The sequence below is a fragment of the Uranotaenia lowii genome, chromosome 2 (genome assembly GCF_029784155.1).
Source record: "Uranotaenia lowii strain MFRU-FL chromosome 2, ASM2978415v1, whole genome shotgun sequence".
Classification (NCBI taxonomy): Eukaryota; Metazoa; Arthropoda; class Insecta; order Diptera; family Culicidae; genus Uranotaenia; species Uranotaenia lowii.
This window is the reverse complement of record NC_073692.1, coordinates 212201568-212215484: the sequence shown is the minus strand read 5'-3', so window position 1 is coordinate 212215484 and position 13917 is coordinate 212201568.

Below are 13917 nucleotides of genomic sequence, written 5' to 3'. Positions count from 1 at the left end.
CCGTGGAACGAGGAAGCAACAAAAGCTTTTTTGCAGATCAAGGAAAGCTTGATCTCAGCACCGATATTGAGCAATCCGAATTTCGCATTGCCTTTTCAGATTCAATCCGATGCGAGCGATAGCGCAATCGCCGCAGTTTTAACGCAGCAATATGAAGATGGGGAAAGGGTAATTGCATATTACTCGCAGAAACTGAGCCCAGCTCAGAAATCATATGCTGCAACGGGAAAAGAAGGCCTTGCAGTTTTGTCGGCGATTGAACGTTTTAGACCCTACATTGAGGGGACGCATTTCGTGGTGATCACGGATGCGTCGGCGTTGACATACATAATGAAGGGTCGCTGGAGAACGTCTTCCCGTCTGAGCCGATGGAGCATTGAGCTCCAGGCGTATGATATGGAAATACGCCATCGGCGGGGTAAGGATAACATCATACCTGATGCGCTCTCTCGGGCAGTAGAAACTGTCGATGTTTCTGACATTCAAGATGAATGGTATAAAGGGCTATGGGAGAGGGTTGAAAAGTCACCAGAGGACTGGAAAGACTATAGAATAGAAGAGGGGAAACTGTATAGGTTTTTGCCTACGAAAACGGTCGTACTTGATTATCGCTATGATTGGAAGCTCTGCGTACCGAAAGCTTTACGCGAACAAGTTTTTCAAACTGAGCATGACGCGATGCTACACATAGGTTTCGAGAAGCTTATCGAACGGTTGAAGCAACGATACTTTTGGCCAAATATGTCCGTCGAGGCCAGGAAATATGTTCAGATGTGTCGCGCGTGTAAAGAAACAAAGCCAACAAACGTTTCGCTGCATCCGGGTGCATGCAAACCGCGTCTCGCGTCTAAGCCGTTCCAGATAATATGTCTGGATTTTATACAATCGTTGCCGCGCAGCAAATCCGGGAACATGCATCTACTCGTCGTGATGGACCATTTTTCCAAATGGACATTACTCTTTCCGGTCAAGAAAATCGCGTCATCTCTAATCGTCAAAACCCTTGAAGAGCATTGGTTTCGCCGGTATTCCGTGCCCGAAATTATCATAAGCGATAACGCGAGCTGTTTTTTGAGTCGAGATTTCAAAAGCTTTTTAGAACGATATCAGGTCAAGCACTGGACGAATGCGCGACATCATTCCCAGGCAAACCCGGTTGAACGACTGAATCGTAGTATTAATTGTTCAATTCGCACGTACGTTAAGAGTGACCAACGACTTTGGGACACTCGGATCTCAGAAGTCGAGTTCGTGATAAACAATACGCGGCATTCGTCAACAAGTTTTTCTCCGTATCGTATTATTTATGGTCACGAAATCGTGTCGCGGGGAGATGACCATAGACTTGATCCCGATCTTGAAGAGCTGTCGGAGGCTGAAAGAGTAGAGAGGAAGATGAATATTGATCGTACGATTTGGGATATTGTTTCGAAAAACTTAAGCAAGGCGTTTGAGAAAAGTAGTCGCGTTTACAATCTCCGTTCGCGATCTTATGCCCCTGTCTATGTGGTAGGCCAGAAGGTCTATCGAAGAAATTTCGCGCAGTCGTCAGCAGGAGATGCTTATAACTCGAAGTTAGGCCCAACATATATTCCATGCACCGTAATATCTCGTAGAGGAACTAGTGCGTACGAACTGGAAGATGAATCGGGAAAGAACATAGGAATATTTTCAGCCGCGGATCTGAAACCCGGTATTCCGGAAAAATAGTTCTAATATGAAATTCCCGTGTGAAAGATATATTCCATTTTAGAAAAGAGAGACAGAATTACATAAAAAAAAATCAATGACGCACATTAAGTTGTTCATTCGAAAACCTTCGATTAAATTAATTAAACAAGTGGTACCAGAAACAAAATCAGTCAGCAATATCTAATTGTTTTGATTCATTGCAGAAAATACTTCGCGATTGGAAGTTTCAAGAGTCTGAGAGTATTAATTATATCGCGTGAGACAAAACCAGACGGTTAGTCATCTCAAGATCACAGAAACGTTTTTTTTACAACAATCCTTAATAAACCGTATTTCTGTATTGCTCAATTAAATCACATTAAATTTACAAGATGCCTAAGAGTTACATAATTAGCTTGAATCAGATCAAAACCGACAAATGAAATAAGTCTTCACAATGCAACGGTCGTTCACAGCTCAGAGAAGTTTTAACTAGTTAATTCTCGTTATGGAATTCAAATGCATATTTAGTTACAGATCATATACAATATCCATAGTTACCAACACCGTTTAAATGCAATAAACTCACAAAAAAAAACCATTAATAAAAGTTAAAAAAATAAATAAATATGTTCCTACAAGCAAGCCAAACGTTCTGTCCCAATTGGAATGACAATGCCATTTGATAAGAAATGCTTTGTTTAGTAAAACTCGATCAAAAGAGAGTAGTCAAGAGTTAATTGTTCCCAGCTCAAATAATTATTGAGTTGATGAAGGAGCATGAGAGTATCAATTTTGTGCAAGGTAAATGCACCAATCATTACAATTACTAACCACAAAAAAAAAAAAAAACAATTTTTCTTATTATTTTTTATTTACTTTAGCATTAATATTCTCTTTTTTACCATTTCGATAAGCGAAAGGCAACTCAACCCTGGGCGGCAAGCATTACAGAGAAGCCTTAGAGTCCTGAATTAATAACCTTCAGTTATTAATTCATTGGGGGAGTGTAGGGTAATGTAACCGTTAGGGTATTTTGCCCCATTGAACCCACAGAGAGCGAGCCACTTGAAGCATTCCTTCTGAGTGCTCAAGAGGTTCGTCGATTAAATATCGACGATTTTCCTGCCTTATTATGTATGAAAAGAACACAAAATTGTTAAATAGGAAAGATTAGGAGATAGGTTCAATAATTAATAATTGAAAAAACACTCCAATGGACTTTCAGAAATTCAAAAATTCATAACACTTACAAATACACATAACACTTACTGAACAGTAACGGGTATTTGGAAAATGATAAACGTCAACGGAAAATGAAACGGAAGCTGGTAAGGATGGGTAACTAACACTTTGACTTAATAAGATCTTTCCACCTACAACCACGAGAGTGACTAGACGACAGTTAAGTGTTCTAGTGAAACTTAAATATTAGTATATCGTGGAGTAAAGCCAATATATAAATTATAAGTGGAAAGAGCCAGAAGCATTAAGAATATCTACTAAGTCAAGTGAGTGTTCGATATTATAAATAGTTATCCCATCCTAACCAAAGCTCCCACTTAGGACCCCTAAAGTTCTGGGCAGAGATTCCGGCCAAGTAACCCTACCAAACTACGGTTCACACCAGGCGAACGGTTCGGTGAGCCAAATCCGTGGCTTAGTCGGAATCATAAGCGTCGTGTTCCTTAATCTGACTGGACACTGCATTCGGTTACACGTGGCAACTGGGCAGCTGAACCGAATTACTACCCCGAAGGTCCCGACCATCCCGTGTCCATCCGCTAGTTGGGTCCACCAAATTGCCGTCCCAAGAGGCAAAAGACCCAATGAATACAGTGGACAACTAAAGCGGAAAATCTCCAACAACTCAGAGCCTGTAGCGTAGCAGTCCATCGGGTTCCGTTGCTCTGTCGAGGAGCCTGCGGAGCGTAAGCGCTGCGGGCACCATCCAGAGCACCAGCTGGAAATTAGCATCGAGGGCAACCATAACCGCCAAACCGACTTGCCTCGATCTGGTTCCAGAGGGTGTTGTTTGATCCCTTCAAACGGGTTCGTAAGAATTCAAACAACTACCCTCCGGTTCCATCGCTGCGAATGGTCAGTTGACGACCACGGTTGGAAGCGCAGCGACGAATTGGACCCGTTACGGCCGGCCGGTACCAGCGACAGCAGCAGCAGAGTACACTATACACACCCACACTACACAAAAAGTAAGTCTTTATAATACATAACAAATTTAACATAAAGTCTCAAGTGTTTTTAATTGATCATCCGACCAGTCTCCTAAAGCGAGAGCCGACCTTGAGCCCAAGTGGTTCTCAAGCTCTAGCTGGCCCATCAAAAGAGGCGTATGTAGCCCACCCCAGACGGTTGCCGTGGCTTGACCAGCAACTAGGGGCTATTGGTGACCTCCTTCAGAGTGAGCAAGTAATACCAAACAAATTAGCTTTTTTTAAAGGGGGTGATCCCAAACTTATGGCCGGAAGCGTATGGTCAGAAAATTCGAATTCAACGCTGTAATTACCTCAACAAAAGTGATTCGGTGAAATTTGGTCCAGGAAATTGCAAGTTTCAGCTGTTTTAGTTTTGCGGACCTTTCTTTTTTTAAATTTTAAGCTATTAACTAATTAATAAATCCAACAAACCCCCCACGGAGTGGGAAAATTTGAGAATTCGAAAATACACCTACTAAGAAAAGTTCCAAGTTTTTATATAAAATCCAGCGTTTTCGAGTACTTCGTTACGGTTTTTTGCCGCTTGGGGGGGGTGATCACCCCGATCACCCCCCCCATAGGACCGCGCCTGCCATCAACGTTCCTTGAACTCCGGCCTCCAGCGATTAAGTTCCACAAGGGAAGCCTCCGACAGATACCGCCTATTCATTTAGAAAGCTTAAAAAGTTTTGATTTACTGTACAAACAAACATGTGAACTAAATTAAAATACCAAGTGCAAACAAAAAATTAATTAATAATAAAAAGAAATTATTCTAAATCACAGTATATTTTGGAGCGTATTTATTATTTTTCATTATCAATATTACACAAGTTTAATTTTCCGTGTTTTATTCTATTGTCGGAGTTGCAATCTAGTACCACATTAATCATTAAAATTTCATTTGTGTATGTGAGAGATTTTCGGGTTAGATTTCGAACTGTCAAATGCTGTCAATGATTGGAGACGATCGAGATGATCACCATGGCACGTGTGAAAAATGTGGTTGCTCTGGATGCTGGTGCTGGACGTGATGGACGGTAAGTGGCATGAATTTTGAGTGTGCCGGCAAGCGAAATCGCGCTTTTCTTGTTTGTGAGGATCTATTGGCCTTATAGATCCTTCGAATAAGAGTGGTGTAATGATTTTAGCTTATTTGTGCACTTTAAATTTTTTTGCCCTTGCCCCATCACGAGGATTATTATTCGTAAGTATGGATTTAAATTTATTAAATTAAACAAATAAAAGCATGATTTTCTTAAACTCCTGACTATTGTTTGCCTAATTGCATGAAAAGTTTTGATTTATTTAGTTATTTTCAAATCATAAAATCGCGACCTAGGACAATTTTACTAAGTGCATGACCTTGAACTTGAATGTATGGATTTAAATTTATTGATTTGATTAAATGAAAGTCACTTTTTCTGATACTATGGAGCGAGATAGCGTCAGTAAGATTCGCGGAAGGAAAATCCCGGTTGCCGGCCGGAATTGGACCGACAGAGTAGTTGGTCAGCAGTAGCGTCATCATCGCCGTAGATCCGCCAGTTTCAACAGCGACAACCAGGGCTTGGCCCTTAAAGGTACCGTAACTATCTAGTCATTACTAGTTTGCGCATTGCAATTGTCAAATAAAGGTAGAGAAGTGCATAATTGGGGTTTTCCTGATCTTAGAGTTCGAACTCCCTGCGATTTCTTCTGGTAAGCGAGCCGCCCTGAGGCCTAATAAAGGGAGTCCCTGTAACGCCGGTGGGGTGGTAGGTTTTAAACTTACAGTGAATCCGTTCAATCTACGCCAGAAGCTGCCAGGCTCCAGGAAGTTCTATCTGAAGAACACTCGAATGGACTGGGTCAATTAAAGAAAAACAATGGGGAGTTCACTACAGACCCAGAAGAAACGCTTCAATTAATACTAAGGATCCAGGATCCATCGAGGGGATAGAGATTATGGACGCTCCGGCTGGAAGACCCAGCCGAAATGTGAGACGCGAGGAAGCTCTCCGCAAATCGCACGCAGTCTTTACACCGTCAATGGTTAACTGGGCGATAAGTAGGTACATTAGAGCCATTTAAAGCTGCTGGCGAATATGGAATTATACCATTTTAAATACAGCTAGCAGAACAAATGGTTACACCTGCCTTGGTAGAGATGTTCGTCGCCAGTATGACCCTCTGTCATATTTCCACTCAGTGGAAAAAGGTGAGAGTAATCTTCATCCCAAAACCAGGGAAAAAAGATAAAACTCAACCAAAGGCATTCAGACCTAGAAGTCTGACATCCATTATCTTGAAAATAATGGAGAAGATACTTGGCAAGCACATTAAATCGCAGTATCTATGCACAAGTAAGCTAAACAATTTTCAATTCGCTTAGAGCAAGTTCACTGGTGTTGGGAAAAAGTGGTAGAAATTTTGTCACTTTTAGCACATTTTGAAAATTTTGCCATGCAAAAACATTTTCAAGATCTGTGGCCTTCAAGTTTTCTAACAACTATAATCTCGCATGCTGTGATGCAAAAATAGCAATATTTCTATCACATACGGCTGAGATAGAAACAGTGCTGTAAAAAAATACAACGCCCAAAGATCTTGAAAACATTTTTGCATGGTAAAATTTTCAAAATGTCAAAATTTCTACCACTTTTTCCCAACACTAGTACTTGCTCTTACAAAAAAGGTATATCAACGGTTACGGGCTTACATACCTAACACAAAAACTAGAAAAGAAACTAGAGGCAAAAAGAATAGCACTCGTTTCTATTCTAGACATTGAAGGGGCATTCGACAACGCAGCTCATAAAGGGTGATTCGGTCAAAATTTGGTCAATATCGACTTGACGTATTTCTTTAAACTATGCATTTGAAAAACCTGAACACCCCTGATTTTAAAGGTGTGTATGTGTAGAATGTTGCTATTTTGATTTTGGAATTCACTCTTCAGTTGTCAAAATGCCGTCCAAGGAAGAAGAGCAGTGTATCAAAATTTTGCTCGCGCATCGCGAAAATCCAAGCTACTCGCACGCAAAGCTGGCAAAATCGCTAAAATGTTGCCAAACCAACCGTCACAATTGTAATTAAAGTGTTTGGGGAACGTTTGTCGACAGCCAGGAAGTCTGGATCGGAAGTATCGAAAACCGGAATCCGCTGAGACGACAAAGAGAGTTGCCGGTAGTTTCAAGCGAAACCCTAACCTATCTCCCAGATGCCGCCAATAAGCTGGGTGTATCGTCTACAACCGTGCATCGAGCCAAAAAACGAGCCGGACTATGGACTTACAAGAAGGCAGTGACTCCAAATCGCGTTGATAAACAAAATACGACGGCAAAGAGCGATCCCGGAGGCTATACACGACGATGCTGAGTTTGACTGTGTGGTAATGGACGACGAAACCTACGTCAAAGCCGACTACAAACAGCTTCCGGGACAGCAGTTTTATACGGCAAAAGGAAGCGGAAAGGTAGCAGATATTTTCAAGCACATGAAACTGTCCAAGTTCGCGAAGAAATTTCTGGTTTGGCAAGCCATCTGTACCTGTGGCTTGTAAAGCAGCATTTTCATAGCTTCCGGGACTGTCAACCAAGAAATTTACGTGAAAGAGTGTTTGAATAAACGTCTGCTGCCTTTCTTGAAGAAACACGGTTGTTCCGTACTGTTTTGGCCGGATTTGGCATCGTGCAACTACGGCAAAAAGGCCATGGAGTGGTACGCCGCCAACAACGTGCAGGTGGTTCCCAAGGACAAGAACCCTCCCAACACGCCAGAGCTCCGCCCAATTGAGAAATACTGGGCTACTGTCAAGCGGAACCTAAAGAAGACCAAAAAAACTGCTAAGGACGAGCAGCAGTTCAAGGCAAACTGGCTTTCTGTGGCGAAGAAGGTGGACAAGGTGGCTGTACAAAATCTGATGGCAGGGGTGAGCGTAAGGCCCGGCAATTCGGAATTGGAAAAACGGAAGCCTAACTGAATATTTTTCCTGAACTTTATACTAATTAAACTTGAAAAATAAATTTAATTTGATTTTTTAAATAAAAGATTTCACCGATTTACAAGCAGTCATCGTAGAGTGCTTGACGGGTGCAGTCGGTTTTGTGTTCTCGTCTCGTTTGTGATGGGCAAAGTGGCTTTCACCTGTTTTGGAGGGAAGGGTTTTTAAATGAATGTGAAATTTGTCAAAATTGGAAAGTTAGTTGTGGGGGACAAACGGGTGTTTCTAAGAAGAGTCCGAAAAAAGGTTAAACAGTGCCCAAAGTGGGGTTAAATAGCGTTCCAAGTGTAAACTTGATTTCAAATCTGAAAAAATGGCGGAGTGCTTAAAAGACGTAGACATTTTTCGTGCTGTAGCTATTGGTGTATCTATGCAAATACAACAAGTGTTTTGGGGGAAAAGCGGGTATAGGGTAAGTGAGCCCTATTTTGGCATGGTCCTTTTCTTGGCATGCCAACATATCTTTTCATGTTTTTCAGGTCCAAATTGAGCTTAAAAAATTTTGAATATATTTTCATTGCGAAGAGAATAATTTGTTTCAAATCTGTGCATACCGAATTTTTTGATTGTTTGTACTTTAATAAAGAAGTTAATTTTTTTCATTCTGCATCCGAGGAAATTATGTTGGAAACCACCGTATGAAAATCAGATGAACTCACCTTTCTAGTGCAACTGTTAAATTCACATGCGTTTTCAAACGCGGATATTCATTTGAAAAATTTGCAATAAATACTCATGCTTACAGTTAAACTCAGCAAAAAATAAAAAAATACTAGAAAGTCTGAAGAGTGAATATTTATTTAGGTTTTGAATAAAAATTAAAAACTAATTTTGTTCCTTTTCTTGGCATGCAACTTCAATCGAAATACACCACCAGTGTTGGAAGCTGGAAAAAATACATGTTCATTAAAGAGGTATTTTTGGGCTGATGTTTTCCCTAAAACTTCATTTAAAACTACGCACAAATGTTTTCATACTTATTGGGTTGTGTGATAAGCCCGTTGCTATCAACTTAAGCTTCGGAATAAGTTGGAGAACATAAGTGATTCGACTAACTAAAAGTCATATCCAAGCATTTTAAATGCAAAAATCGCTATTTGGGAACCGTGAATCGAATTTACATTGGTATGCGTGCGAACAGCATTTGCATTGCAGTCTGCCGAGCAAAAGCCACGTGGTATCCTACAGAACACAGTGGTTCGAAATATTAAAAAAAAACTAAGTTAAATTAAGCATCTCACAAGACTTAAGATGTTTTTCTTATCTAAAAATTGTTAGATCGATGGCAATTTATGACTTAAGTATATAAAAAACATAATTAATTGAGTTTTGGAATCGTTTTCTATTGCTTGGGAACCATATACCTACTCAGATTTTATTTTTTGGAATTTTGTTCTAATTTTTTTTTCATGGAAACAGAAGTATGAAGTTCAGGAAAATATCGTTTGCTTTCCAATTATTCCTTAAAATATTTGATGTGAGTCAAATTGAAAAAACTGTTTTAGCAAGGTTTACATTCTAACATCTATTTGGCGTGTCAAACCACTGCGCAACACCCCGGGCATTCGAGATGGCTCTTGCTAGACGCTCATAATCTCAGCTAACAAATTCAAAAGGGCAAAATTTTTAAATACCATTCAAGGAATTTCTCAATTTCTTACTTTATGAAGCCAAACAGTATGAAGACAGTTGTTTGGTAGTGAATCGCATTGCAGAATTTCTGGACTTCCGACTTTTTGAAATGAAAGCTTATTTTGTGCTTCCCTTTCAACAACCAAATTCCATCAATGTTTTCAAAAGCCTTTTTGTTGTATGAGTGAAGCCCGGTGTTCCATCGTCGCATAGAACTTTACGCTCAGCTGACGTCATTCTGTCAGTGGCCTTATATTTAGGATAGCCAACGATTCTGTTAACTGTCAATTGAGCATTGTTGGAAAAGATCTATTGCACATTGCTGGTGGCCAAGAATCGGATCATCGAAACGGCAAACAATTGGTACGGCGGCCAAGTAATTGGAGCACCGCAGTGAGTACTTTGCATGGATTTTACTCACATTAATGAAAGTTCCATAAAGAAAACATATTTTTGTTGAACTCTAAGCAAGTTAGCAAGCAAATTCTTCAAAGGATGTTATATGGTGCACTCAACAGGAAAGTAGGAATGTCGAAAAAAGGGTAAACCATGCCTTAGGTGCCAAGGTCGGGTACATTTATCCTACTCTTCGAAAGTGTTTTGTGCCAATTGCTTCATTCTAAATTAAAGAGACAAAAGGATAGTTTTGATTGTTTCAGTCGTGGACCGTTTATTTTTTTTCCATTTACAATTTTTCGAAGCGAAGAGCCTATCCGTCCAGCGACATATTGATGAAGTGTGCGTGAGTAGAGAGGAGATTTTTAAGGAGTGAGAGCATTAGCCCTGGTGCGTGGGAGAACTGGAGAGAAAATCATGCAGCAGCAACAGCAGAAATTTGGTGAGTTCGTTCTTATCTACTATACAACAGATGAATTGTTTTGAATGGATTTAAGTTTTAGTGGAACACAATAATTTACCAACAATTCGCGGAAGTTTGCTTGTGTTCACAAACGGAGAGACATATTATTCTACTGGTATTCTGTGTTAGTGTAGCGCAACAGATTTATTCGGCTCATTAGGATTGTTCAATCGCTGCAACAAGTAGATTGTATTGCATAGCTATTTTTGTTAACACAATAACTTTGCAGACGAACTCTATGATATAATTAATTTGTTAAACACTTAAATTATCTCTTCGCGCTTCTTTAACCACAAATTTTCGTTTATAGGAAGATAATATTATTTTCTAATTGTTATTTCCTCTATTCAGTTGGACCCGGAGCTTTCATTCAAAAGTATTAACTAATTGTTTAAACAGGGCATTCAAATGGTCATTTCTTAATGCAAAAAAAGTTAAAGTAGAGAAAGGGATCAATCCACATTATTAAAGTTTTAGGAAACAAACTAGGCGATAAACAAATAGCTTGTTCTTCTGTTGTACAGTCAACAGTCTGTGGCTCTCTAGGATACGAAATTTGCGTTATTCGTCATTGGCAACAAAAACGTGACAAACATTTCGATATTTGTGTTGAGTTCAATCATCTGGTGTTTATTTTTTATTTATTTTATTTACATAGTATTCCGTCTCACGACATAACTTGACGAACATAATTCCTAAAATTCATCTGGTGTACAGTTATATTAATAATTTTTTTCCATTATAATTGTATCATTTTTAATATCGTTATACAATTCAAATTAAATACGCGCTCTTATTAATTTTTCATCATAGACTACATCTTGACCTTGAGTTCTAACATATATGCATTATGTAATGTTTTGGATATTTCACATTGATTATAATTTTATAATGTTATATTTTATATGCTTATTTTATCTTATTTATCATAACACTATATGCTCATTCCATTGTATTTTATATTACCCAGAGAAAATGCATCTGGGGATAACCCAAAGCGATTATTGCAAGCGGAGTGGATTGCCAATCATTGTAGGTTTCTGAGGGTTGGATGCCTTCTCTCGACGAACCATCGGCCGTGGAAGCCCTAGAAATCAATTCGAAGGCCAAGCCACACAGACATAGGCTGGACCTTGCTACCGATGGGGGACCCATACATACATACACAGCAAAAAAAGTATTGCTATATTACATCAAATACCTGCACATAACTTGAGTCGCAAATGGTACCTAATTTTACATTTTCTTGATGTACCCGGCTGTTTGGAGACAAATAATTTGTTTCGTACCGCTGATCCATAAGGGCTAAATTTCCTAAAAAAGGAAAAATAATGAAATTTGTTTTGAAGCAGTGGGTTTGCTTACACTTTTAATTAATTTCGGAAGTACTTACAAGCCAAAGAAATACAGCTGAGGTCCATGATCCGTTTCTTTATTTTTGAAATGAAATCAAATTCCAACGTCAACAAAGGAAAACATTGACTACTTGATGCGATATCACATAGAAGGTTTTGATATTACACTTCACGACGTATTCACGTTGTGTACATCATTTAGATGTATTATTGCAACAGAAACACGTAATCCCCAGAAATTACATCGTCCATCGTTACATTATTTTTTGCTGTGTACATACATGCAAAAGATTTCACCGATTTACACGCGTTTTCCCTTGACACAATTTTGACCGTATCGCCCTTTATGGATTTTATGGAAATTAATAAAAAAAATGAACATTATGAAGCCTCAGAAATCAGAACAAGATCAGATTTTCTAATTAGACGTCGTAATCTAAATTAGGAGATTGTTTAATTCAGAATTCCATAAAAATGTTCTAGTCAACGAATTCAGATTGATGATTGCTTTCGATTGTGAATAATTCTTCAGGTATAGAAACACAAACATTATTTTTTCTTCCCTTATAAAATAAATTAACTTCAATATAAGCTTCTATAGGCTTATATAAAAGTAAATCCTGGAAAAAAAACCTGCTCATACAAATCGAATTAAATTTATTCAGATCTAATTTTTCATGATATTTACGTTAGGAATCACTCTCTACGAGCACTTGTGACTCGAACCCCATAAAGCTCCATGGCAAAGTCTCAGGCATAGGTGACATTACATGAACGTTTACCCGGCAAGCATTCGAACACTTTAAAAATCTTCCCTCTCCGACAGTTCCGCAGCTCGACTTTAACTAGACTCCTCTCTGTTCACCGCTGCTAGTTAGCCGACATCAAACATGAATGACCCCCGAAGGTGATGAATGGGAAAAGTGATGCTGTTGCGGAGGAGAAAAAAAAAACAATTAAAATCCTTGTGTTTCTTCGTGCCTCAAACATTTTATAGCGATTAAATTAATTATGTTTTTTTTTATTAATCTGACGATGTACCTGTACCACTATGATATGATTTCAGTTATGTTGTTTGTTGCTTTTCCTTCTTTACTCCAGTAAGTTTACGAAAGGCCCACGAAGCTCTGGTAGTTATATTTTTCTACATATCGCGACAGGGTGACAATCCCGAGGCTTTGGCTTTGCTTTTAGGTGGTAATTATATGAGCTTGTAATTTTCTGAATAGGCTTGTAACTTACAAACGATATCTGTACGCATGTTAGCTAAAGCGAAGAAATTAAACACAACATTTGAGCCCGGCCACGGGGTGATGTCTCCCATCAAGGTGATATTTATGAGGAGCAACGTGCTCGAGTAACCATCCAGTGCGAGGCGACGGAGGGCTGGGAATTATACTGACTTTTACCACCGCTGGTACAGCTAGAGGTGTATGGACTATCAATCCACTTCAGGTCAGTTTAATCTCACTTCTGAATTGGAAGTAAACTAGCAAAACGCTCTTAATTTTGGAATGAGCTTGTATGATTTTTTTATTTGAAAACATTCGGAATTTGAAATCGCGGTTTTTCATTTAAATAGGGGAGAGTGAGGCGATACTTGATCCCTGGGGATACTTGATTCCTTCGCTATATCTCGAAACAGGAATGTCTTACAAATATCAAATGTTCTAAAAAAAATGTTCCAAACAGAACATAACATAAATGCTATCTCAACGAATTTTAAAAATTTTATTTATTGAGTTATTACGCTTTGTTTGTAAAATTAAACAAAATGTGATATGAAGATCTTTTTTATCACTTTGAAATGTTTCTCACATGAAAAAATTATAATAAAAATATTTATTCCTGTATGTCAGTAGTTAGAGTATGATATGAACTTTATAACGACAAATTTTCAAAGCAATAGAATACTCTCAAGTTTTTTTTAAGAAGAAGTTTTCCTAAATGTTTATTATGGGTATAATTGATCCCTATATATATTTTTCTTCTGAATGGTTATCATGGAATTACTAATATCTGTTCAATAGCTAATATTTACTAAGTAATTATCTGTTAAAAAGGACTAAAAATACTGTATTTATCTAAAAACTAGAAAATTGCGCCTTAAAATATGCAATGGTTATAGGGTAGAAGACAAACTTTTGGAATTCTCTTTGCCTGATACTTACAAACTGTGAAATGAGAACTAAAATGGCA